Source organism: Panthera pardus, unplaced genomic scaffold, assembly GCF_024362965.1.
Source record: "Panthera pardus isolate Hobbes unplaced genomic scaffold, ASM2436296v1 HiC_scaffold_12, whole genome shotgun sequence".
In the NCBI taxonomy this organism is placed as follows: Eukaryota; Metazoa; Chordata; class Mammalia; order Carnivora; family Felidae; genus Panthera; species Panthera pardus.
This window is the reverse complement of record NW_026526677.1, coordinates 20,343,371-20,368,713: the sequence shown is the minus strand read 5'-3', so window position 1 is coordinate 20,368,713 and position 25,343 is coordinate 20,343,371. Positions and strand designations below refer to the sequence as shown.

At 38.0% G+C, this 25,343-nt stretch overlaps 1 long non-coding RNA gene across 1 annotated transcript in view; it reads right to left on the bottom strand.

Moving 5' to 3' along the window:
- Positions 1 to 4,027: 4,027 nt before the first annotated feature.
- Positions 4,028 to 25,343, bottom strand: part of LOC128776153 (uncharacterized) — a 265,969-nt gene continuing 244,653 nt past the window's right edge. The window contains exon 3 of the long non-coding RNA XR_008421155.1: positions 4,028 to 4,100. This is a non-coding gene — a long non-coding RNA (uncharacterized LOC128776153). The remainder of the gene's footprint in view (positions 4,101 to 25,343) is intronic.

Genomic DNA, 25,343 nt, shown 5'->3' with positions numbered 1-25,343 from the left:
AATTTCAAGCAGGCTCTGTACTCCTAGTGCAGAGCCTGATGCAAGGCTCGAACTCACGAAATGTGAGATCATGACCTGAGCCAAGATTAAGACCGCGCCACCCAGGCTCCCCAGTTGTAGCTTCTTTATCAGTCAGAGGATACAGAGTTCACCAGTGACTTCTTTTCCTACACTTGCTACACTTTCCCTATTTGCTTTAGCTGCTCACCTTGGAGGTAATCAAGCTTGAAACCTTAATTTTAACCTGGGAAGACATCCTACTTCTTTAAATAGGTTGCTTTTCTCCTCATGCTTCCTAATCACACTTTAAAATTTAGTTATTGAGATAACCCTGGGATGACAACTCATATTGCAATCTGGACTTAATTATTTCAGCAAATATTTGTTATATATGCAAGGCAAAAGGCTGGGTTTGGTGAATATATAGAAATAGATCAGATATAAATCCCATCTTTGGAAAGCTACTGATGTAATGAGGAAGACAAAACTTGGGTAGAAATTTCAATGGGCACCTGGATGGCTCAGTTGGTTAGGTGTCCCACTTCAGCTCAGGTCATGATCTCATGGTTTGTGGGTTTGAGCCCCGTGTCGGGCTCTGCGCTGACAGCTTAGACCCTGGAGCTTGCTTTGGATTCTGTGTCCCCCCAACCCCTCTCTGTCCCTCCCATTCTTGTGCTTTCTCTCTCTCTCTCTCTCTCTCTCTCTCTCTATCTCTCTCTCAGAAGTAAATAAATAAGCTTTAGAAATTTCAAGGCAGAAATATACCAACACTATAAGAGGGGTATCTAAAAGGTTTTAGAAGATTTTAAAGAAAGGAAAACCCAGGTTCACTGGGGATGGGTGAGGAAAGGCTTTGTGAAGGTTTCCTAGGTCCCCTTATCTGAGGAGCACTCTCTTAGATGGAGGTTTACATGCAGGTGGCTTATTAAGGATGCTCTCAGGATCAACACTTTGGGACAGTGAAAGAAGCAGGACTGAGAAGTGATACTGAACCAACCCGTAGTTATAACAAATGGCTTCAAAGACTTCATGGGGAGGTTTGGAACTGGGATGGCCCTTCAGAATTGTTTCAAATGGGAGCAAGTGGGCCTAGCCTTTATAACCCATACCAGCCAGCCCATGTACGTGGTCACCTATAGACAAAGATGCTGGTTCCCACTCACTCCTTCTTTTCACTTTCTGGGCTCACGTATGGCCTACTCTGCTTTGTATTCTGTTCCCATGCAATAAGCATACAGGGTTGGGCCCACCCTGCCATTTTTTCCTGATTATGGCTCTAACTTGGCAGATGAGGCAATACCCACCATACAATAAGGGGGGGGGGGGGCGCGCGGTGAGTAGACTCAGAATGCCCTGCATGCTCACATTCACTCATGCTACTATGTCTCAGCCTCATCACCGAATCTGTCTCACTCTCATTCTTGCTCTCTCTTCCTGGACATGCCTGACTTTATAGATCCCTAAGTGTAAATTCAAAATGGAAGATAAAAAGCCCCACTTTGGCATTGGGTCCATTATCTTGTCTTAGCCAGCTTTTATGAGAAAGTCCCACAATGGAGTTAAGCTATATATATATATATTTTGCACTTTGCTCTCTGGCACCCTTGTATGTATGTTCCATCAGCCAGAATGCTAGAAGAGTGGACGCATGAGTAGTGCCCCAACCCTAAGGATTGAATGTGTTTGGATACCATTACTAATATCACTGCAACCTAGGTAGGCACCTTATTGAAGGTATTTTATGACACTGATTTAGAGAGATGCTCACTGGCCATGGCCAGCTTGATAACAATAAAAATGATCATAGTTATTAATTATTGACAACTTTCTATAATGGCAGGTGCAGGAATGAGCAATTTATTAATACTGTCTTTAATTCTTACATCAACTCTTCAAAAAATATATTATTCCCTTTTGTAGATGAGTAAGCGGAGGACAATAAAGACAAAACGTCTTGCTCATGGTCACATAGCTGGTAAATTGAAAGCTAATGTTCAAATACTATTCATCTGAATCCTCAACCTTAGTTCTTTCTCCTAGATCACACTGTCTTTAAAAACAGGAAATGGTTGAGGTTCCTGGGTGGCTCACTAGGTTAAGCGTCTGCCTCTTGGTTTCAGCTCAGGTCATGATCTCATGGTTTGTGAGTTTGAGCCCCACATCGGGCTCCATACTGGCAGTGCGGAGCCTGCTTGACATTCTCTCTCTCCCTCTCTCTCTGCCCCTCCCCTGCTCACTCTCTCTGTCTCTTTCTCAAAAATAAATAAACTTAAAAAAAAAAACAAAACAGTAGGTGGTTATTCAGTACCTACCAAGTGTAGAGTTCTTTACATATATTACCTAACCGAACGTTTACAGCAACTCCATGACATTATTGCCTAATTTTCCCACATGAAAAAATGAGGCTAAGAAAACTTGACAAAAATCAGTGAGGTAAGTCACCATGCCAGGATTCAGTCCTAGGTCTGACTGTTCTCTGAGCCTGTATCCCTTACACTCTGTCTCATGGTCTCCTTGATAAGGAAATAGAGAGCTCAGAGAAGTCACCTGGGAATGTTCAGACATGTCTATAATCTATAGAAGTCATCAGATATTGTCTTCACCAACTGCTATATAAGCAGATTAATGTCAGAAGACTCTCCTCTTTTAGCAATAAACCAGATTTTAATGATCCATGTCCTCTCCTCCAGATTGAAGTCAACTTGACAGCCTCTATAAGCAGACACCCAAGGGTCCCTAGAAAGACCCCAGGATTCACAAGGAAGATGATCTTTACTGCACAGAACCATTGTGAGACTCACAAACATCTATGAAAGTTCTGTAGAAGAGGGAAGAGGAAAAGTTCAAGGCAACGTTGTTAATACCTACTGAACCTTTTAGCAGGTTACCAGAGTCCTTGAAACCCAAATATAACTCCTCTGAGTGACTCCAAATACATACAAATCTCCACCAGAACCTGAGAAGAGATCTAGGTGAAACAATATTCATATATAGTAGTCTCTTCCAACATTCACCAGGATGAGGCATCAGAAAAGTGACTTCAAATAGCAATTCAAAGTGCTGGTGACCCAAATGGAATGGAAAATCAGTCATGATTTCAGGGTTTTGCCATGATCAATTTAAAAGCTGAGATCCTAATAAAGCTGACTTATGATAGGCTATGTAAAAGAATCCAGACACAAAAGACTACATAAATGTCACTCCGTTTATAGGAAATTTCCAGAATAAGCAAATCTGTAGAGCCAGAAAGTCGATGAGTGTTTGCCGAGGGTATGGTGGGGGGATAAGGAATAACTGCTAAGGAGCACAAGGTTACTTTTTAAAGTGTCAAATATTCTAAAATTATATTATGGTGATGGCTGCATGACCTTTTATAAATACTCAAAACATCAAAGTATACACTTTAAATAGATGAATTTTATAGTATATAAATTATATCTGGATAAACGTTGTTAAAAAAGAAAGATGATTTGCTACATATAGATATTGATAAAGGGCACTTTATAGTAAAAAGTGTAATCAAAAAGCATTAAAAATAAACATACATAAATACATAAATATATGAGAGAAGTCAACCTAAGATTTTATCAAAAATTACCAATTAAAATTTAGGCCTGAAGTTCAGTACACACTTTGTCTAATTTGAATTGGTTTTCCTCTTTCAAGTCTTTAGTTAAGGTTACTTGAAAAGAGAATCTGAAATCACAAAAGAAAATCAATACCACAGTTGACCAAGGCCAGGTTCAATAATACTGCCCACATTTGAGTGCAGTGAGGGAAAACAGCATTCATTAGTCATATAATAACTACATGGCCTCCTGCTTATCTCAGAAATTCCTCCAAGGAACACAGCCATTTCCCACCTATTATTTCCTATTGATTTTCACCATCTGCCAAGAGGCAGAGAAGGAAGAGGAATTTCAACAGAAGGAGGTGAGACCAGAGGAGCACCAAAGGAGTGGGAGCACTGCATACCCCTTAGATGTAATGGCAGATGGGCATGCAAGGCTTTCAATTCATAACTCACTTTTTCGTGTATTCAATTCTCTGACTCCAAGTTGGTCCTGTGACAGCTGGTATTCCATTTTCTCACCTGAGACCTATAGTCAAAAGAAGTCGAAGGGAGATTGTTCACTGAGAATCCCATCATCATCATCATCATCATCATCATCATCATCATCATCTTATTGTTGTTATGATGATGACTGGTATATATGCAAATACCATCCCAATCCCAGCTCACTCTTTTGTACAATGATTGATTTTCATCAGGGAGATCTCCCCCAAGTAGCCAAGGTTCCCTGAGGATCCCCTAGATACCAAGAGGTAGAACCAGTTTCTTTTCACATGTAACGAGACATAACACATGTGGTATTTATTGAGTGCCAAGCTCTGTTGTAAGTTCTTCAGGTATATTAACTCATATAATTCTCAGAACAACTCCACAGGGAAGATATTTTAATTACTGCCTCCATTTTATAAATGAGAAACTGAGGCAGGAAGTTTAGGAAGTAGTAGAAGATCACCTAGCTATGAAATGGTAAAGGGAAACTTGAACAAAGGCAGTCTGGTATTTAAGTGCTTAAGCATAACCACCATGCAAACTGCCTTCATAAGAGAGGAAAGCTTTTTCAAAGGTGAACGTTTTGTCCTGAACTTATATTGCTCACATATAGCCAAAGTGCAGTAGAGGTAGGGATTTTGAGGACTCTCATTTCCTAAATCATGTAATTTTTATCCCACAAAGTAGAGGAAGATGGAGAGGAAGAACCAGGGATGGATATTGAGAAGGAATGGAAGGGTGGCAGAAACAAATACTGGATAGGAAGATCGGGATGCCCTGGAACAAACTGCCAGACTTCAAGAGGTTACAAAAGAAAGTGTTTATGCAGGATCTCATCATGGAAACAATACTGTCTTAAAAGAATGATAAAATCCCTAATTTGAAAACAGAAATGAGGGTGAATCCTGGAGTGTGCTTGTTAGCCTCAAATGTTTGTATCAACCTGTTTAATATTATGGTTCCTTAGTCTCAATATAAAACGCAGCACTTAGTGTGTGGAAGCATTATGCTAAGTGCCATTTGATCAACAGTCCCTCTTTTGAGTCCTCTCATCTACCCTACAAGAAAGCGCTAACATATGAAGAATAAACATGAATGTAGTAAGTCCATGCCTGTTCTAAGCACATCACAAACTCATGTAACTCACACAACAATACTTTGAGAAAGAAACTCTTCATTTTATTATCCTCATTTCACAGATGAAGAAACTGAGGCGATGAAAATTTAAGTAGATTGTCCAAGTTCACACGGTTAGTATGAGGTAGATCCAAGGTTTGAACCAAGCAATCTGACTCCAATCCGTGCGGTTTACCACTGAACTATATTGCTTCTGCATAGCACTCTGCTGGATATTTTCCAAATGTTATTAACAATTACACTAAGCCAATTTTACAATCTAGGAAAATGAGCCTTAGAAGAGTTATAATATTTCACCAAGGTCACTCAGATAGTGACTGGCAGATCTGTATTTTGAACTCACGTCTCTTAAATACCAGTACCCTCACTCTTAAATATTAAGCAAGAATCATAACCTGCAAGATTCACAGAGAGAAAACAAAGTTACAAGAAAAAGAAGGCACAGAACTTAGATCAAAGCTTTAACTAAAAGACAACATGACCTTACTCTTAAAAGCAAATGCCAATCTCTCTTAGGCTCCTATGGAAAAAGTCCAGCATGGAACTAATGTTTCAGTCCCTAAACATGAATAACCCCTCTCCTCCATCAGAATTCCAGCTACCTACCTCTAAGGGGCTACAAGCAGTTGGGTGTAGGTCACTACCATTCTTAGCACCTGAACCCATCTTGTTCTGGGAATGGACCACCCTCCATTACTTAGTGACTTCCCTTTTTGACCAATTCAGCTTTGTAAGGAAATATCCACCTTGCAGATCATTTGTTGGAAGGTGGTATTGCTCAATAAGTATCTCTTGATTAAGGATTAAATGAATGCAAAAGTTGTTGAATGGATCAAATTAGATAAAGCCTACAGAGCACTTAGTTCCGTACCTAGAATATAGAGACTGCTCGATAAATCATAGCGGCTGTGCTACTACTATTCTCATTGCTAGTACATCATTTTTGGTTTTGACTATTGCTAATTATTAAGGGACAGAGAAAACATAGATACACAGTAAAGCCCCAAAAGCAAGCCCACTCATTGGAAAGAATTCATAGAGGAAAAAAGGGAGGTCATTTTCCTGCCTCCTAAGAGAGTGACTAAAAGACTTAGGAAGGGATGACTACAATTTAGCATGGCATAGAGCTGTAATTCAGAGTCTCCCAGGTGTAAGACTCGTTATAAGATTTAGATTGGTTTTATACATGCAAGTCCACTGAAAAAAAGATTTACTTCAAATAATAGTTCAGTAGACTATTATTTGGTTTAATTCCACTGCCCTAGTTATTATTTTAGTTACAATAGATGATTATAGAAATTTCAGAAAATTAAAAAAAAGAAATTTCAGAAAATTCAGATAAGATGAAAAAAATTAAAATCACATATGAATGATGTTTTCATATGTGTATGCATATATACATATGCATATACATATACATACACAGATGGCCCCTGACTTACAATGGTTAGACTTAAGATTTTTCACCTTCATGATGTTGAAGAAGCAATATGCAGTCAGCAGAAAGCATACTTCCAGTTTTGATTTTGATCTTTTCCCAGGCTAGCAATTAAGTGGTAGGATCCCCTCTCGTGATGCTGGGCACTGGCAATGCGTGGCAGCTCCCCGTCAGCCACACAATCAGGAGGGTAAACAAGCATTGCACTTACAACCATTTGGTACCCAGACAACCATTCTGTTTTTCAGTTTCAACACAGTATTTAATACATTACACAAGATAGTCACTTGTGTTAGATGATTTTGCTTGACTGTAGGCTACTACAAACACTCTGAGCATGTATAAAACAGGCTAGGCTAAGTTATGATGTGTGGTAAGCTAGGTATATTAAATGCATTTTTGACTTAAGATATTTTCAATTTATGAGTTTATTGGGATATAATCCCATCAAGTCAAGGAAGATGTATATATAGTTTGGTGTCACAATTTAGCATTCAGTATTACTAAACTCGTTAGTAGTCAGTTATATTTAGTATTACTAAACTATTATTTGAATAATTTAGGGGCCATATATATAAAAGATATCTATCTTTTATAGATACATATATCACTTTTAGATATATATATATCACTTTTAGATATATTCACATTTTTTTCAGAATTTTCCTATCAAATATGTATGCATATTTTTGTATTCCCTCTCTGTATACATATACATACACACAAACATACCCATATACTCTATTTTAGAGCTGCCTGCTTTCGTGGTTCTTAATAACTCTTATGTATATAGATCCTTAGACCTCCTTGCTATTAGCAAGAATCTGATCCAGAATAAAAAGTAGCAAGGCTTTCAGAACACTATAGGAAACATTTATTTTTCTGACCACTCACTAACCTTTCCCCATTCTTAGTCTGTGAGCTTCAGGTAAGGCATCACTCCTATTTCCTGACAGGGAGCACATTACCCAGTCTCAGCCAAACAGCAAAAGGAATTCCCTTGCCACTACGACTGGTTCAGGAAGAGTGGACGTACGACCCACATAAGTACAATCAGAGTGAAGCTCAGGACTAGTTTAAGAGTTAACCTCTTCACTCTCAGACTTGAGGCCACCATATTGAGTGTGTACAAAAGAAACCAACACAAGGGCAGTTATGATGAGAGGTGGTGAAAATCTTAAGAATGATGGTAACTTCTGAACCCCTAGATAAATATCTGAGCAATGTAAACTCTGGCCTCCTCAATTACATGAGTAAATAAATTCCTGTTCTTAATTTAGCTGATGTGAACAAAGTTTTGCTTATGGGCAAGAGAAATCATCTTAACTATTACAAGCACAAATCATAGAAACCAAATTTGAGTTTTAGTCCCAATGCCCTCCTTTTGTTTCTTTTGCTTCAAAATAAATTCCTTTTTGGTATAAGCCAAAGGGAGTCAACATACTCGGACTTATTAGGCCAACCAAGAACACATGGTGTATTACAACAAATCATCCCATTTGTCTCCTGTTAGAAAAGCCCTTCCTTCTGTAAGTTTCAAATACCTTTCTGTGCCATGAGTTTATAAATGCCAAAAGTTGTTCAAATTCCTCAAGTTCAACAAGCAAATAGAAACTAAAATTTTGGTGAACATCAGAAAAGAAAACCTTACACCTGGATTATAAAAGTTCTCTCATGAGGTGGTTGCCCTTGGAAAAGAGATTTGTGGTTCAATACAATAAAAAGTTATTTCCCCACCTGTCCTCATCAAGCTTAATGAATACCTTACACATAAAACACCCCTTTTTATTACTGCATTCCATGTTCTGGTGGAGATCAGACTCCTCCAGCACATCAAAATGGTACCCCCCATCCCCAGGCAGAGTACAATGATATTTCCAGGCATCATTGCCATGGGCAAATATGGCAGAGCCTTTCCCAAATGAAAAAACAAACTTTGTATCAAAGGAAGTAGGAGACTATCTTTGAAAACTAGAGCAAAAAAATTAATAACAATGTAGTCAGATATATTCAAGAGGCATACTGTTCAAATATACACACTGTTTTAAAGCATTTATGTTTTGAAGGGAACACTTTATATCTATTTTTAAAACCTTGTTATGTTCTGTAATCTCCATAGCCTGTCACACCCATAGCAATTTATCTGCACCTCTCTCATGGAATTTATCATTTGCTACTTTTAGTAGCATTACATGTGTATAAGTCTTATCTCTTCTACAAGAATGCAGACTCCTTGAGGGGAGGGATCTTCTTTATCCTTATATCTCAGACATGACATAACTTGGTAGCTTGTAGATACTGAGCCTTCCATAAATATTAGAAACATGAAAAAAAATGTTTAAGTGTATTTTTTAAAAGCAGAATAAACCTGGATGGAAACAGAAAGCTTTTTTTCACTTGTTAAAGGAGACTGTGTTATAAGGAACTCATAAAAGTAAATAAAGAATTGTAGCTCAACTCAGATTTCAGTGAAGAAATTGGTTCTCCATAGACACTCAATCATTCATTCATACATATAACCTCATTCATCAACTGAACTAATATCTATAAAAGCTTCTGATAAAGTTAAGAATAGAAGGAAAATTAGAGCAGATTACTTCTATGGAAAGATGGAAAATTGGTCTGCTTTCCCAGATCTCAGTGCTTTATGCAGTCAGTGACATCATGGAATTTATTTTATCACTCTTCTTGCTTAATTAGGACGTAAGAGAAAGGTAGGAGGATAAGAGTAGACAATTTTCAAATAAAAAGTGGTTTTCCCCAGCAAGTTGTAAAAGGAAATCAAAGAGTTTCTGGTTTGTTTGTTTTTGTGGTAGGAAAATTGAAATCTAGACAGAAAAAAACCTAAAAGAAGAAGAGAAAAGGCTGAAGGGAGAGAAAGAAGAGAGAGAGATTAGTAAAAGTTCTCTAAATTTTCAAAGAACGAAAGACAGAATTAAGAGTGAGTCCTGGAAAGACTTCTGACATGGGATCAAAAGACATCATGTGGACAAAAGAAGTATTCCTTTCAAATCTAGTATTTATCCTAGATTAAAATAGTCAAAATTAGTGGGAAGTGAGGAACATGTTCTACCTTGTTCATTGGTTTCATTCAAACCTAGTTCTAAAATACATAAATAGTTTAATACATGGATATCTTCAAGTCTATACTTTTCTACTAGAAAATGTGGCGGTATTTATTATTTTACCTTGCTCACATTCAAAAAGAAATTATTAGATCCAGGTATAATGGAATTATTCAAATAAAGTATAAAACAAGAGGCCAATAATAGCGCTAGACAAATAGGAGATCCTAAAATGTTAGTCAATGAGTAGTTAGTTATAAAGAACACTTTACTGCCAGCTATACCTCAAATAAGTAAGTAAACAAATAAATAAATAAATAAAATAAAAATAAAACCTATGCAAAAGTTTTGGGAGTTTTTCTAATACAATTATTAAAAAAATGTTTAAAAAAATTTCCTTTGAGTTTTCTCCCATTCATATAAATAAATATAAAATCACATATCCCCCAGTAAAATATAAAGAGTAAAGGAATAAATACATAATATTATCCAAGCAGAATCCTCAGCTCTATAAATGGCAGGTAGATACATTTGTGTTCAATAAAAGGACTGCATTTTAAATTCATTCTAATAAAAAATAAACAAAACTTCCTCTATTTTTCTGTTTAGGTGGTATCCCAGTCCACAGTCCAGGCATACAAAAGAAACTCTCTGTTTTTCTACATTAACATAATTTATCTTTCAAGAACTGGATAATATTTTGAAATCCTCAATTTGATGTTTCTTCTTTTTTCTCCCTGGGGAAGCTTTCAAGTTCCAGATAGGGTTTATATAGGCTGCATGAGTCAAGGTGATGGATTCTGTCCCTTGCTGTCATTTCTCCATGTAGGCATTGATTGATAAATCCATCATCCTTTTTGTCTTTGGTTGTAGGTCCACACAAGTAGCTACAGAGAGATATGCCTCTCTTCCATTTACAGGAACCCTGTAGGTACAGTCTTTGCTGCTTTAGTGCAATGCTTGGTGTTAGAGAAGCCATTCAGCTTCTAGTTCACTTTGGGGTACTCTCTGAGGCTTTGGAAAGACCCCATTGGGTTTGACTCAACAAGCATCTGGGCATCTGCTGCTTCAAAGAGTTCAGCTTAGTTTCTATTCTAGAAAAGATGGTCACGGTAATAGGAAGGATGGGACTATGGAATGTGCAGAGTCAGCAGGGGAGGTAGAGCACATTTCCTCTGTCTCATTATGTTTCTCCAAACATTTTTTTGTGGGCTTGGAGCCCTCTCAATTCTCTTAAGTGCTTTAGGCTGTAAACCAATGCCAAGAAGAGATTGGCAGGCTATTTTTTTTTTCTTTCTGGCTTGCTACATCCTTCTCCAGAGGCAATGGCCTAGGACGCCCTAGCTGTTTGAATAAGAAGAAAGTTCAGAAGGATGGAATTATCAGAAGGGGGAGGGAAAAAAATTGTTTAATGTTTCAAACTTTCCCAGGAAATAGGAAAAATGTCTTTGAGGTTATATGGAAGAAAATTAGCATAAAGTTGAGGTCAGGTGGAAGAAATTAGCATAAATTAGAATAAAGCACTCTGATTTTGCTGATCTCTCTGCCTCCAAGCAATCTTCTAGAACTGAACTTTGAAACTCTTTCAAATAGAAAAACTTGCAACAAAAGCTTTCTATCCTATGCCATATTCTTCTATAGACTTCATGATATACCCTGAAATATCTTTAGGGGTAAATCTTTGTTTTCTTCAATAGATCTCACTATTAGAAATTGAACTTTTCTCTCTATGAAATATATCCAAGATCAACAACTGGTCATCCTTGCCTTGCCCTTGGAAGTCTTTCTTTTTTTTTTTAATTGAAATTTATTGTCAAATTGGTTTCCATACAGCCCCCAATGCTCATCCCAAAAGGTGCCCTCCTCAATACCCATCGCCCACCCTCCCCTCCCTCCCACCCCCCATCAACCCTCATTTTGTTCTCAGTTTTTAACAGTCTCTTATGCTTTGGCTGTCTCCCTCTCTAACCTCTTTTTTTTCTTCCCCTCCCCCATGGACTTCTGTTAAGTATCTCAGGATCCACATAAGAGTGAAAACATATGGTATCTGTCTTTCACTGTATGACTTATTTCACTTAACATAACACTCTCCAGTTCCATCCACATTGCTACAAAGGGCCATATTTCATTCTTTCTCATTGCCACATAGTATTCCATTGTGTATATAAACCACAATTTCTTTCTCCATTCATCAGTTGATGGACATTTAGGCTCTTTCCATAATTTGGCTATTGTTGAGAGTGCTGCTATAAACATTGGGGTACAAGTGCCCCTATGCATCAGCACTCCTGTATCCCCTGGGTAAATTCCTAGCAGTGCTATTGCTGGGTCATAGGGTAGGTCTATTTTTAATTTTTTGAGGAAACTCCACACTGTTTTCCAGAGCGGCTGCACCAGTTTGCATTCCCACCAACAGTGGAAGAGGGTTCCCGTTTCTCCATATCCTCTCCAGCATCTATAGTCTTGGAAGTCTTTCTAAGTCATACAGATAAAGTTCTTTTCAAACTCCTTAATAAATTAATCCCTTCCAAACCAATGTCATATATTCAGCTATTTTTCTTTAGAGTTTATAAATTCTTTCACAAAGAAAGTGTCACTAAAAGTCAGACAATGTCTACGTGTGTCTCTTGTATCGTACAATATCAGAAATTTCTTATTGATTTGGTCATTTTGTCCCACATTCATTACAATAAAAATCCAAACTTGCACTCATCTGGGACGACTATAAATAGCTCGATGAAGCTATGATTTATAGATTAGTGAATGTTGCCTTTTATTTGAAAATAGTTCAAACATTTCAACAGCCCATAAGCCTCTAACAGTGTGTACAAATCATCCATCTGGACTGCCTTTGTGCAGTGACCAATGCATCATTTGTGGATCGGCAACATGGCTTGTGCACTTTCCTTATATTTTGGTCATTTTCTACTTTTAGGAGTCTTGCCGTTCCAAGGTAGAGCTAGGGAACTTGCATTACCAGATTTCACTGCTACCAGGGTACAGATATGTGACGTGGATTCTGCCACTCACATGTACCTGAGCACAGCTGGGTTCCAAAGGAGATGACACACTTCCGAGCACGTAGGAATTGATATTCTGGCAACTGTGGTGAGAGAGACACTTGGTTCCTTACAGATAACAGTGGCAGAGCTCCTGGCATCCAATCATAGAGCATCATAGGCTGAGTGATGACGAGGTGGCATTTTCCCTGCTAAAGGTCCTTTAGTGGGACTAAGAGTTCTCTTAGTCCCTCAATTGGTTGGTGATTCAAGAAACTAGTTCTCATACCCTCCTGGAAAGTCATAAGTTACAAGTAACCTTTTATAAATTCCTTTTCTGGCTAAACTACATGTTGTTTGCAGTGCAAAACACTTTTATAGTTGCTGAACAAATAAATAATTAATCATACAATATTACACGTGTATGTAAAAAAAAGTTAATCTCATTTATGTTGACACGTTAACACTGTTACTAAGATTCTAAGAGGGAGAGTCAAAAAGCAAATATTTAAAACACTAGCATTTGCCACACAGTCCAGGCAACATGGTGACCCAATATTAGTTGGCTAATAGATTTTTCACTTCTTTTTTTCATGTTTATACTTTTGGTGCATCTATTTTTGAGTTATTAAAAGAAGGAGTGTTTACAGGTAGTTTTTATTGCTGGTGATTCATTTTAATACAGTTCTAAGGAAGATGAAATGGGGCTGCCTAATACAATTACTCTAAACACGAAAGGCACACATTGTGTGAGCAATTACTGATGACTTTCCATGTACAGTGGGTAGCAAAGATGAAATGCACAAAATGAGTAATAGGAGATAGTCCCAGTTATCAAGTAGCTCACACGATTGCCATTTCCCTAGAATAAAAATTGTATCCAAATGAGAAGTTCTCATTGTACTTCCATAATTTCTATTCATCCCTCAAATCAATTGTTCTTTCCTTGAAAATTATTTATTACTAAGGCTATCCAAGGAAAATAACTATTCTGTCCCTGTAGGACTCATTGGGAGGACTGAGAACTATTGCATCCTATTTAAAAGCATTATTATACTGCTCCCATGGACCACATTGACATAGCAAATGTTCTTTGGGAAAACAACCAGTTGAATAACTTATATATCTCCAACAATGACTATGTGCCTTGTGAGAATGCTAGAGCCAGCTACCCATCCCACACACATCCTAACAAAGCTATGCTTCGTGGTATCAATAACTAATTACATTACAGTTCTGCCTCAGTAACATAGATGGATAGTTTCATTATACCATTTAATTAGAACTGTTTTTAATTTATCAGGAAGAAATGGTATAATTGGTGAAAGAACAGCTGTTGCAGGTCACATGGAAACAATATGGTTCAGTAACAGAAACTGGCAAACTTGGCTGGGAAATCCAAGTGGCATTTAAGTCTTTTGGAATGCATAATATGGAGGGAAAGGAAGTCTGCTATCTGTCATATTTCCTCTAATCAACACCTCTGAACTTTATCACTAGCGTTACTGGTGCGGGATGCATGGACACCAGCAAGAAGTACTTTGCAGAACCAAGGTCCACTGTGGCTCAATAAATTCTATTTCCCCAAAACAGGGTATCATCTGAGTTTCAAGGGATCTGAAGGAGAACTTTTATCCCTTAATGTAGCTGCTTCTTAGATAGTAAGTGCTAATTTTCTTGCATTGTCTAAACTAGTAGCAGATATAACATTTTAGTTTATTAAAGGAATAGCTGGTATTAGACATATCATACTCTAGCCTGATTTCCTCTTTAAGGATGGACCCCTCTTCTATTACTCAGGGTTCTCCAGAGAAACAGAACCAATGCGGTATATCTGTGTGTGTGTGTGTGTGTGTGTGTGTGTGTGTGTGTGTGTGTGTGTGTGTGTGTGATAAAAAAATTATTAAGGAATTGACTCATGCAAATGTGAAAACTAGCAAATCTGAAACCCATAGGGTAGACCATCAGGCTAAAAACTCAGACAAGGAGTTGCTGTTTAAGTCTTGAGTCTGAAATTTGTAGGTCAGGCTAGCAGGCTGGAAATTCACGCAGGATTTTTATGTTCTGATTTAACACAAAATTTCTTCTCTGAGAGAACCTAATGTTTGCTCTTAAGGTCTTCAACTGATTGGATGAAACCAACTCACATTACTGAGAGTAATCTACTCAAATTCAACTTATTATAGATGTTAATGACATTTATAAAACATATTCACACCAATATCTGGACAAGGCTTTGACAAATATCTGGACAATGTTTTGACCAAACAACTGGGCACCAGAGCTTAGCCAAGTTGACATACAATTTAACCATCATACCTATTAACAAAGAAGCCTCCCAAGGTTCTTTCAGACTTCTGTCCACCCTTAGCTTTCTAAGACAAGAATGGCATGTTTCTACATGAATGTTATCTTTCTGTCTTCATGTTCACAAGAAACACATAGTTAATCAATTATGGTACTCTTTTCCACTGAGTTCAGAAATGCTTCTCAACCCAACGCTCCAAAATGCCACTTCCATTTTACTAAAGCTAGCATGCAAAATAAGTGTATTGACTCGCCCTTCTTAAGCAATTTAGTCACCTTGTGCTTTTAGCTTTTGTTTCTCTCCTGATTGTCACAATACAATTGTAAGCTGGATACTGAATATATAAGAATCATTCCAAAAGAGACTGTAGTCAGAGATTAATGCAAGAAAAGAAACAATGGAACCTCAAAAATCCTCTGGTCCAAATGATAACATCTCATAAGTCGAATAATGCATAGGGCAGTTAACTAAGTGTAAGGCAGTGGGAGACTTAGGGAGGTGCTCCAGTTAATGTCAAGAGTGAAGAGTTAAAACTTCATGGACCAAAGGGGACGAGACTTATGCAAAAGAGGATTTCCATGGCAAACCCAAGATGAGTGGATGGTGAGGATACTCTGAGTTTGAGAAGGATACATCCTGGGCTTTAAAATTGTGTTATTCCCAATGGAGGAGCCACTAATAGCGGTTAGTAGAAAGGCTACAACCAATGCTTCTTTACAACACAGCTGGGAAGACGCTAAGCCTGGTTTTAAGGCTTCCTAGTCAAGAAGAATGAGTATTATGATACAGTGCAGGCTTCTGCTGCCAATGCAGAGTTCAGTCAGGGATCCTCTGGAAAATAGCGTAAGAAGGCTGATCAATATATGAGTCTGAAACTGGCTTTAATTGTCACTTCAGGTCCACTGCACTGAATTTTATTGGGTTTGACTGATCTTTTATCAATATTGTATACAATATTATCTTTTATATTCATCTTTATCTTTTGCTTCTTTATTTCTCCTCAGGACTTGAACAATCACCAATCTCATACAATCAAAATACCACATTTATCTTACAGCATCTCCTTCATGCTCACTGTCAAAACAGCAAATCCTATAACCTTTCTCCATTCCTTTCCCTCGTCCCCTATCCTTTCTGTTCATTTATCCTTTTTTACCTGCACTTCTCTGTAAAGATCTCTTTACGGACCTCCTAGCCTCCCATTCTTGCCATCTGACACAATTTCTGCCCCTTCTAATAGATCAAAGAACCTTAAAGCATGATTCTGCTAATGTTGCTTCTTTCATCAAGGGCTTTTGATAAGTCCTATAACCTTATAGTGTAAAATCCAAATTCTTTAATTTAATATTCAGTGTCTCCCATAACCTAACCCAGGCCATCTTTGCAACATTGTCCTCAGCCAGTCTCCTATTTTGAAAGATATAATCCAGAAGACTGTGCTACTTGCCATTTCCAGAAAATGCTTGGCATTGTTCATTTGCATGCCCTTCCATATGTGTTTTGCCTACTGGTTGGTTTCTATTTCTCTATTAGTTCATTCTTCAAAATCAGCTATAAAACTATTTCCTTTACAATGAATTCTCATTCTTTTCAATGAACTACTATATCACATGTAACAAATAGCATTTTACCATAGTTACCTCAAAAGAGACTGTATTTCCTTACCATATAAACTCGTGAATGATAAGAATCATTTTTTCACTCACTTTTTTTTTTTTTCCAACAGTGTCTTTCACACATTAGATGTACACTGTATGTTTGGTAAGTGGAATAATACACTGAAGAGTGAATCAATCCTTGGAGCAAGCTCATTCTCAGTCATCTCTCATAATCCATGTGAATGAAAGATTGGCTTAATCAGAGATGATTACAATCTCAAACAAATCCCTCAACTTCACAGTATACACCGCTCTAGCAAATCTTTTTTTCCTGAAGCAATTTACAAGTAGCAAAAAATTCAACAGGAGTTGCTTCCTTCACTCTATACACAGTCTCATTTATTCTTATATTATTTCATTCAGCTAGCATTTGCTGTGTTTTTAATGTATTCCAGGCCTAATGTTAGATTCTAGAATCACAGAGAACATAGTTCCTGTCTTCAAGGGCTTTCAATGGGGATGATTGAAAAGGTCAACTATCATAATTACGGTAGAGTATGACGAGGTGTCTAACAGAGAAATACAGATGGCCTTGGAAGGCAAAGGAGGGGCACCTAAGCCAAATCAAAATTCAGTGACAATTTCGCCGAGACAGCAGTATCTCTGCTGAATTGTTAAGGGAAAAGAGAAGTTATATAAATGAACACGTTTGAAGAAGGCAGCCCAGTGAGGAGAAGAACTGCATATGTGAGAGCACAGAGGCATGGGTGAGCAGGACGGGCTTTAGGATTTACAAGCAGCTGACTCACAGAAAACAACACTAGAGTGGGTTCGTTTCCTATGGCTTTTGTAACAAATTACTACAAACTTGGTGCCTTAAAACAGAATAAATTTATTTTCTCACAATTCTTGAGGCCAGAACTTGGAAACCAGTTCACTGAACTGAAGTCAAGGTGTCAGCAGGACCATATTCCCTCTTGAGGCTCTAGAGGAGAATCTAAGCTATTCCTTGCTTCTTCCAGATTCCGGTGGTTGTTGGCATTCTTAGTCTTGTGTCCACATCATTCCAATGTTTGCCTCAGTTGTCACAAAGCCTCATCTTCATATGATGGTCTAATCTCACTCCGCTTTTCTCTTATGAGGCTATATGTGATGATATTTAAGGCCCGCCTGGATAATCCAGGATGATCTCCTCACCTCAAGATCCTCCACTTAATCATATCTGCAAAGACCCTTTTCGCCCCCAAATGCAGTAGCATCTACAGTTTCAAGGGAACAGAATGTGGACATACCTTTGGGGGGAGCCATTTTCAACCTACCATATAAGTCTTATGAAATGCCTTGTATGCTAATCTAGCAGGAATATCCATAGGCAAACAAATGAAGAAAAGTCATAAGGCAATGCATGCCCCCAAATACATGGAACCACAGGTAAAATGCTGAAATATAAATATCTAAGATTCATATTTCTCTAAAGAAAGAAATCAATTAAATTTTAGCAATACTTTGATATGGGTTTGGAGTAAAAGCAGAGTCCCTGAAGGTCTGAGGCAGCAACAAGCTCTTTAGGCATAACAAAGAGGAAACATTGTTTTTGATGCTCCAGAAAAGGAATGGAAGATGAGACAGAAGTGATAGATGAGTGGAGTTAGGGGAGAGAGAGAAGCCAAGATTACAGTCAAGGCTGTGTATCCATCAAGATACTCTAAAGAATACAAGAACAAAGATGTAGTACAGGAATTCGATTTTAGACAATTGTGGCAGAAGCTGAGAAAGTGAATGGCTGGAATTGATGAACATTATCACTTCTGGGAGAAGCTCTTGGCTCCTCAGTGGGCCCACGGACAGTGGCCTGGTGATGGGCCTGGGGCCACAGTTACCAACAGAGCCAGCAGTTAGAAAGACAAGCTGGGATGCTCAGGGCACCCCTTTATCTACATGTCACTGTCTAACCATAACAACTTTCTGAGAGCAGTGGTTTCCACTTCACTTCCACCTTCTAAGTCCCATGTAATTTTTCTTTTGACAAACTCTTATTTCCTGTTACTTTCTTTTGCTTTGCTGAGTAACAAAAAAAGGTGTTTTGTTTTGTTTTGTTTTTTGTTCATTTGTTTGTTTTTTAATGAGCCAATAATGGTTAGAGTGAGGAGATCCCAGTCTTAGCCCAGTGGACACAACATATTCCAGTAGAGCCTATAAAATATGCACAAAGGAACTCCAAATCTTTGATAAAGTCCAGGTTCACAAATAGTTTCCTGGAGTGAAATAAGACAGCACAGATATCATGTGTGAAAAAGACACTAGGCAGAGAAAATCCCGGAAACAGAACTCCCTCCTCCAGATTCACCAACATCTCAAAGAGTGTTGAGCTTCGGCAAACCACAGAAGATTTAAGCTAATCCACCTTGATCTTGACAGAAAAAAAGGCTCCTTTCTGACTAGGTGTATGATAATTTATCCAAGTCTGTAAGTTAGGGCTTTATAGACAGATACAAGATGATTCTAAGATTCACAGTAATAAATCTTTGGAAAGACTCTTTGACTTCTCCCCCAAATCTTCTTTCTTTATTTTGTTAATTGATTTTGACTTGATGCAAGTCAAATTTATTTTGACTTGTTAATTTTTTTTTTTTACTTGATTTATTTTTTATTGAGTCAACCTGTTAGACTGACTTCAAAGTCTCAGAACTTTAGTTACTTTCTGAGACTCATAGGCCAATCCTACCCCTGCCTCCTAATGGGAAAATCTCTTCTGAGCTCACAAAAAGGAAAGTTAGGTCATCAATTCCTAGTGTCATCTATTACATCTATTACAATTCATGCTGCAAGAAGCAGTCCCAGAAAGTGTGCTAACCAGGTCTTTGTTCAAGTACACATGTGATTGGTGTCCTTGAAAACACAGTGTGTACCCGATGCCCTTAAAGCCCATCTGAATTCTCATAGGGGCCAGCCAGGTGGTCTTCATATTTGAAGACAACTCAGAGAGTCACCTCACTTGTGAAAAAGTCAGCTTCCACCAGTCAACAGACTCAGTCTGAGTGTATGAGGGTGAACCATAAACAGCAATGACATAAGTAAATCCATCTTATTATCAGTAAAAAAAATATAGATACTATTTTTTTTTACTAACTGACTTTACAAAATACTTTTGCAGACAGTTGTGTGATATAACAGTCCCTCAAAATGGAGGATAAAAATTGTTATTCCCTTATTAACCTTACCTAAACTGGGGAAAGAGACATCAAGGCTCTCCCCTAATACAGCATAATGAATGAGCATCAGAACAGACCCTGAATTCTCTCCACTCTGCATCTGAATGGACATATCTATCCTTTCAAGAGTTGAAAAGAAATTCTCAGGAAATAACCACATTCAATTTCACAGTATTATCAGGAGAGGAGAAGGGAAAACACGTTTCTCCTCCATTATAAATAGAAAAATCAAGTCCTATACAAATAAGTGCTCAAAGATGCACAGCCAGTCAGATACAGATAAGTGAGACCTCAAGACTTAGCATCCGAGCTTCTTCACAGATTCTTAATCCTAACCACATCAAAGAGCAAGAGGGAAATGTGGAAGGCAAGAAGACATTCCCTCTAAAGTAAGCAGCCCTTATACCCGGCCTCAGGCAATTCCATGATCTTAGCTTTTAATTTGTAACTTGAAAAGCCTAGTCAGCCAAAATGACATTGATTTTATTGCATATTCCAAGATATCATAAGGATAATTAATCTCCTAAAAAACAATACAGTCTGTTGTATCTCCAGAGAAGCAAGGGGCTAAGTTTGTTCTTGGTGAATTACACCCAATGGGTACCACTAACCTTCAAATGTGCTACTATATTATTTAACTTTTAGACAGTTTAATACAGTTCCTGATTATTAATATGATTTTAATATCTGATAGTGCAAAAGGGTAATAATGTTGTAGAGCTAAGACAAGTGAAAAAGATAAAATTAACTCACTGCTGGTGAGTGATGCTAAAAATACACATTTTTACTTGGTTCTAACTTAACAATTCAGAAGAAAAAATAGCCAATCAATCAGAGAGCCAGAAAAAAAGGGGGATTGACTAAATTATCTTTTTGTCCCCATATAATTCAATAAAATTGAGATATGAAGGTGTTTCAATCATCCAGAGGAACAGGTATTTATATGCCAAGTATTTGCTGAGCACTTACTGTGTACAAGGCCCTGGACTAGGCATCCAGGCTTTAAAACCCTCTTTTCTCAAGTGTTTACATTTTCACTGGTGAGTCAGATGGGAAAGGAAAAGATCACACTCTGCTACATGCTACAATAAATATATGTATCCTGGCTTTTTCTTCCTGGATAAGCCCAGGATATCACACAGAAAAGGTACAAGCAGATGAAGGAGATCAGTTTCCTTACCTAAGAGAAAGGAAAAGAAAGAGGAAGGGAAGAAGTAAAAGAGGCATATAAGCAGAGGTTTCATCCATCTTGTTTGCAGTCTTATCCACGGCCTGGCATATTGTTTCCATCACCTGATAAGTATTTATTGGGCAGATAGATGAACTCAGGTGCAAGGATGTGAGAAGTTTTGTTATCTTAACTCATATTTAACCACAATTTTCTATCTGCTTTCTAATTCAGGTTCACCATCCATTCATTATTAGCAATGCCAAAAACACGAAAACATCTGAAAAACAGAAGTATTTGCCTAATTCATTTGGTGTCAAAATACAGCCTGACTATCTAATTTGGTGAAAAAACCTGACCTGGACTGACATTAGGCTATTTTAAATCTTTATTTACCCTAATTTGTTGTGAATATATATCCATATTTCTGCTGAGAAAGTAATAGTGTGTTCAGTAGTGGGGTGCTGCCCCAGCCCTCACAGGGGGTTTTATATAATATGCACTAAAAGTACTGTGGCACCTTTTAAAACTGGGAGCATTTTTGAATTCCAGAACACAATTATCCCCAGAGTTTCAGATAAGAAACTATAGACTTATAAAATAATATAATTATAATAATATAATAAGCCTGATAAAATTCACAGATCTTATCAACTTTCTTCTTTATCTCCTTCTGGCTTATTGTTCAAGATCTGTCTTATGCCAACTTCAGTGCGGGTTGATGTGTTGTCTTACTGTGGCCCTGGTTCATTGACTCCCCTAGTATGTGGCCAACTCCAGTCCAACCCCCCACGTGAGGCTGACTTATCCAGGGGCTCAATATTGGCTCAAAATGGCCAAAGGGACCTCTCATACCTGACCCTGATATATTGTCACTATTTTGGTGATCATAAACTGTATAATACCTCTTTAATAGTAACGGAGATAGGGTTCACCTGCTGCGTGGCAAATGGAAAGAAAGAGAAAAGTAAGAAATTACCTTGACCTTAATGTGAATGGACTATTGCTGGGTGCCTCAGAGACCAAAAAATTCAATACTCTGAAAGAAGAAAGTATGGAGAAGCAAGGGATCGAGTCAAAGACAAACATGTCTATCGCAAATCTTCACAAGGACAAACCCTAAACAGGAAGGTATAAACAATCTACTTGTACTGAGTAATTAGTATATGGTATGAATTAGATGCCACAGCCAATGATTAGTTGTCACATTTAATCCTCACAATTATCCAGAGAGATCTATTTAGATATGTTTATTTTACAGAGAAGGAGGAAAGTTATATTAAGATTGAAACACTTCCCCCCAAAGCCAGAATTGGGAAGAGGCAAACCTAGGATCAGAACACAGATAGGTATCTCCCACCTACAATGCCACACCACCTCACACAGCTCTGTGCTGAAAGTCACATGTAAAAGGATGCTAGTCTGAAAACGAGAGTGACCCTCACTTTGCACTCCTAGGTATGTACATAACGCCTATTTTATCACTAGTTAGCATCAGTCAATAGTGAGTAATCAATAGGCCTTGCTCTTGTGCATACGGTCATCTGATTTATACTTATTGTTAACAACAGCAGTGGAGTGCTGCATAACTATTAGAGCCTGGGCCTCACGCTGGACATTTAACTCATAGCGAATCATCTTCTCCTGTGCCTTGCAAGAAAGCTTTATAATCTCTGAGATTAAAGGAAGTTGAGTAATTTTCCTAGGGTTCCTCTGCTAGCAAATGATAGGTAAGGAATTCAAATGTATAACTCTCTAAAACACATGCTCTTTCAACACATCACGCTGTAACACTTTCAAATAAGGAGCTATTGTTGACACTGAATCATAATGGCCATCTCTTATTCGCACTTATCCTTGAGCCATAACTAATGGAGAATATAAGGCTCATTGCACAGCCACATTTGCTCTCTCCCAATGAACAAGAGACACAAAAGCACAAATAGAATTTCAAATGCCCTAGAATAGCCACCTGTGACTCACCTAGTTCTGGGTATGCAATCACCTTTCAGAAATATAAAACTGAAAATATATAAATCAGCATAATGTAATCTGCTCATTCTTCGCACACACTGAGAAAGCCATCCATGGATTCTGGCAGTTCTCCCACCTGTACACCACCGGGACCACACTGGACTAAGCTATGGACAGGCCACCAATGATGTGACTTTTCAAATCTTGCTCACCTAGTATATGACAGTGTGGATGATAGGGCACACAGACATAAGAAAATGGATGCTACTCTTGTCCTAAGGTTGGCAGCAAGAATATTGTCCTCTAGCCATAATACAGAATGGTATTAAAGAAGGGGAATAATCATTAGCACAGAGCTTTGCATCCACCAATTTCAAGTCTTCTCACTGCAGCCACATTCTCAATGACCTATGAGAACCTTTCATATAGCATCCCCAGCACCTAAGAACTGAAGAATTCATTGGTTTTCAACCATGCATTGGGAGATACTGCCCAATGTCCATTACCCAGGTAATAGTAGTGATGGGATTTGGATATGTGAGTGGGGTGTGAGAAGTGTTGCTTTTATCATATGGACTGGGGGTCTATCCTTTACAGGAAAGCGATCAGAAATCAAAAGGTGGTTCAAGAGATGGTCCCACAAAAAATGAAGATACCAATTCCTTTATTGGTAAATACTGCCATAGAACTGTCCTTTGGTCCCAAGCTTATGGTTAAATGCTGACTTCAGATTATTTCTTTGCCCCTCAATCCCTCAAACCATCACACTCCTCTGACACAAAAGGTGTTGTGGAAAACCAGCATCACCTCAGGTATTGAAATAAGTACGTTTTGTATTTTCTAAAAATTTATCCATAAACAATAAATAATGAGGGTAAAGAGAGTAAATAGGGAAAATAATATGAGAATTCTTTTTTTTTTTTTTTTTTTTTTAATTTTAACATTTATTCATTTTTGAGACAGAGAGAGACAGAGCATGAACAGGGGAGGAGCAGAGAGAGAGGGAGACACAGAATCTGAAACAGGCTCCAGGCTCTGAGCTGTGAGCACAGAGCCCAACGCGGGGCTCGAACTCACGGACCGTGAGATCATGACCTGAGCCGAAGTCGGACGCTTAACCGACCAAGCCACCCAGGCACCCCGAGAATTCTTAATCAAAGGTACATATATCACATTTCTTGATTTTAAATACAACTAAAAAAAATAAGGGTCAACCTAGAAAGGAACATCATACAAAAGATAATAGTGCTCATCCCTCTCCTAGAATTAACTCTTTTTCACCCTCCCTTAATTCTGCATCTTACTTCATCCTCAAATTTAACCTTTACATGAGTATATGGATATGATATCACTACTTGATTTCTAGTTCTGCACCTGTAGGGGTTTTTGGCTAAGGATAAGAGTATGTAACGTACTATACGGTCAACACACTATGGCCTGCCAGTTCACAATCAGCCATGCCCTGTTTTTATATGACCTGGAGGCTGAGAATGTGTTTTATATCTTTAAAGAGTTGTTAAGAATAAAAAGGAAGAAGAGAAGGAGAACAAGGATATGTGACAAAGATCGTATGTGGCCCCACAAAGCCTAAAATATTTACTACCTAAAATAGTTACTAAAAATATTTTTACAGAAAAAGTCTGCTGACCTCTAGATTAATAATTTGAACACTAAGCACTCTTAGAACAGGGATGGTGACTCCAATTCTGCTTCTATAGCACTGATTGCTCAAACACTGTGCCAAAAGGCCCAACTCAGGATATATTTTTAATAATTAAGATAATGAATAGGCATCTGCTAATGTGCCACATCTGTATGTGGTCTGGAAACAGTTATCAAATATAAAGTCCCACGCAACTTAGCAAAGGATCAAGTCTTGCTGCTTATTCAGAAGAATGCCCTCATTTTGCCTTATGATTATTACCAATAGCCCTGTTCTCCAAGTCTTTATGTCCATGTTAGTGATCCAGGGCCCAAGCAGCTATCCTGAGCTCTCTCTATCACTCCTACCTCAGTTTCCATTAATTCATTGCCATTGAGCAGCAATAAATTAGGGAAATATTGCCAAGAAGGGAATTATGAAGATCATAATTAACAAAGGAGACAGTTGGAGGATTTATAGTAAAGGCCGATCCCGGTCTAGTTTCACTGGGAAAGAGCATCATCTCAATCTCATTTGCCAGTAATTAGCTCTGCCTTTATTGCATTGTAAATACTGTTTTAATTATCATGCTCCTTAGTTGAGAAGATGGAACTCAGTATCCTTATTGGATTTCACATCCTGGCAACCCCTCTTCATCACTCCCCAGCCTTTGCTGTGTACAATAGATGTATGCAAATACAACCGGCAATGGCAGCTGAGAGGATTACAAGGGGTAGCG